The following is a 2856-nucleotide window of genomic DNA, read 5'->3' on the forward strand; positions in this document are numbered from 1 at the left end:
CTCTTCCTGCTCGACAAAATGCCCAGCTGAAGTAATGAAACATTCTCATGATTAATTTTAATACTATCCAGTACCAAAATGCAACCGCTAAATATTATGAATAAATGCTCATCATCATGTTTCAATAAAGGAAAGAAGTAGGAAGTAAAAGAGCTTGTAACCATTCCTTGCAAATCATCTGATTTTAATGTCTTCAGTGAGAGCTTGGTTTTATCTTATGTAGTATTTGTGTACATCTCTAAATCATCAGTGTGTTCTTCATACAGATTTCAATCTCTATCACTCAAGTCTGCTGTCGTTGGAAATCCCCGATGGACATCATCAGGAGAAATCAGCTTTGCTGGGGCTGGTCGAAGATGCTCTTTACCGCGAGTTGCAGAGACATGCTGCTGAGACTGATAGGTACATTGAACTTCAGGTGAGATTTGTGCTTTTTGAAAAATAATTCCACCCTTAGTAGTGTTGAATTGGTTGTTTGATTCGACCATGTGTCGTGATATCGATGGTTATGCTCATCTATGATGGATTGACATAGCTAGTATGGATATTTTATTTTTCAGTGTTGTAAATTGCTTGTCTTTATAGTGAAAGCTGAAAGTAACTAGTGAACAATAATTATACATCCTATTAAAGATAGAGAAGTATGACATTTAACCATAATCAGTGCTCATCACGATTCAAATATTGTACTCCATACTTACTACTTATAATAACAATTCTTTGTAGACTTCACTTTTGCACACATATATTATTAAAAAGAATTTATTACTAAAATGTAACTTTCATTATCACACGAAATCATAGTGGAAAACAAAATAGTTTATAAATGAGGAGAATTGATAATAGAAACTTTAGTATTAAATTCCAAAACTTCCACTAAATTCAAATTGTATTGGGGTGTAGTCAATACTGACATGTGACGCTTTAATAGTATAAGACATACAAATGAGACACGAAGTTGAAAATAATGTATGAGTATTGCTCGAATCTTAATAAACCAATACCGTTATTTTATTACTCCACTTTATAGTCTGCATTATTTATTGATGTTGCAAAGACTAGCAATCCCCAGTCACCTTCCTTGGCTAGAAGTTAATTGCAGCAAAACACTTTTCCTCAATCATACAGTGTGTGATGGATCATGAAGGTGTGTTGTCAATCATAAGAGGAGGAGAGGAATCTTTGGATTCGTATTCTTCAATAACAGATTTCAAGCAGAATTTGGACGAAGAAGCTTTGGCACATGAGAAATTGGAAAGCGGATGGGTTTTGTATGAGGAAATATTAGACCAACACAAAATCATAGCTCTGCTAAAACACTTTGCATCGCAAAGTTGGATGCACTTCCACACTCTGATACAATGTTGGGGAGTGGTGAAAGTGGAGGGGAGCCATCACTACCTCTCTTCCTCACACCACTCTTTTTTTTTTAACAGTCTCAGCAAGGGGTCATGTTCGTACAGGAAGTTATGTAGCAATCATTGTTAGAAGATACCGAAGATTTGGGCAGAAGATTGGGAGAATAATTTGCTATGATTTGATTGTAATTTGTTACTTAAGGTAGATGGGATCCCTATAATCAAGGATTACCATATAGGAATATATTCTATGCCTACAAATATTGTATCAAACGTTGTAATTATCATTCAGTAAATAAACCAAAAATCTTCTCCCTATTATTTCTTCATGGCATCAGAGCAGAGTAAAATCTGGCTCAGAAAAGCTTCATCATAGCCAAAAACATACCAATCTCGGCCAGAAAGGCTGAATTCGATCCATAGCCAACCAAAAGGAATACCAATCCATAGCAATTCCCTACACACAAAAATGTCAGATTCAGACTCAGAGGGAGACAACAAACCCAAAGTCAAGACGTCACGGATGAAAACAAGCAAACATGTTACTGTTGCATTCAAATTGAATGGAAAGAACTATCCTTTGTGGGCTCGACTAATGAAAGTCGCGATAGGAAGCCGAGGAGGATATTCTCATATCAGAGATCTGCCCCCAGGACCGGAGGATCCCGGGTATGCCGAGTGGGAGGAAACGGATCTTGTCGTGTTCTCGTGGATCATCGACAACGTCGAAACCGACATAATAGCCGACTTCGCTCACCACCAAACAGCGAAGGCGATATGGGACAATCTCGCCGTGACGTTCGAAGGCAAGAAGGACTCGTATCTCATATACGATCTGGAGGACAAAGCTATTGCGCTCCGCCAAGGAAATCTAGATCTCGAGACCTACTACCGACGAATCCACGGATTGTGGATCAATGTGGATCGATGTCGAAAACAGCCGGTCGATTGCTGCGACAAGGGGGTCAAGCAATTCCGAGAATTCTCGAACACCACCCGATTATTCAAATTCCTCACCGGGCTCAATCCGGAATATGACACGATTCGCAAGGACATCCTAAAAGAGGAGCCCTATCCCTCAGTCGAAGAGGCCTACGGGAGAGTCCAGAAGGAGGCAGCTCGATTGAAAATCATGCCACCGGCGTCCTCCAAAGCCTCCGAAGACCACGGCGTTGGTAGCGCCGATGCATCATCGGGAGAAATCGGGTGTGGGTTCGGAGCACAGAAAGACCGTCCAACCAACCGAGGCCCACCGAGACCGCCACCTACCGGTTCCAGTCACCAAGCCGGAGGAAGGATCGACAAATCCAAACTTTGGTGTTCTCATTGCGGGAAGAACAAGCACACAAGGGATATGTGCTTTCTCAGGGTGGGATTCCCGGAGTGGTGGGACGAGAAAGCAGAAAGCCCGAGCCCAGATGAAGCTCGCCGCCTTCGGAGTTAGTGAGATGAGGCTGAGACAGGGGAACCCGCAAAATCAGCCCAGAGAAGGACCGAC

At 41.6% G+C, this 2856-nt stretch overlaps 1 long non-coding RNA gene across 1 annotated transcript; it reads left to right on the forward strand.

Moving 5' to 3' along the window:
* Positions 1-269: 269 nt before the first annotated feature.
* LOC121778688 lies at positions 270-1679 on the forward strand. The gene is made up of 2 exons (XR_006045706.1): positions 270-418; positions 1129-1679. It is a non-coding gene; the product is annotated as an uncharacterized LOC121778688 (long non-coding RNA).
* Positions 1680-2856: the final 1177 nt, after the last annotated feature.

Source organism: Salvia splendens, chromosome 2 (assembly GCF_004379255.2).
Source record: "Salvia splendens isolate huo1 chromosome 2, SspV2, whole genome shotgun sequence".
Taxonomy (NCBI): domain Eukaryota; kingdom Viridiplantae; phylum Streptophyta; class Magnoliopsida; order Lamiales; family Lamiaceae; genus Salvia; species Salvia splendens.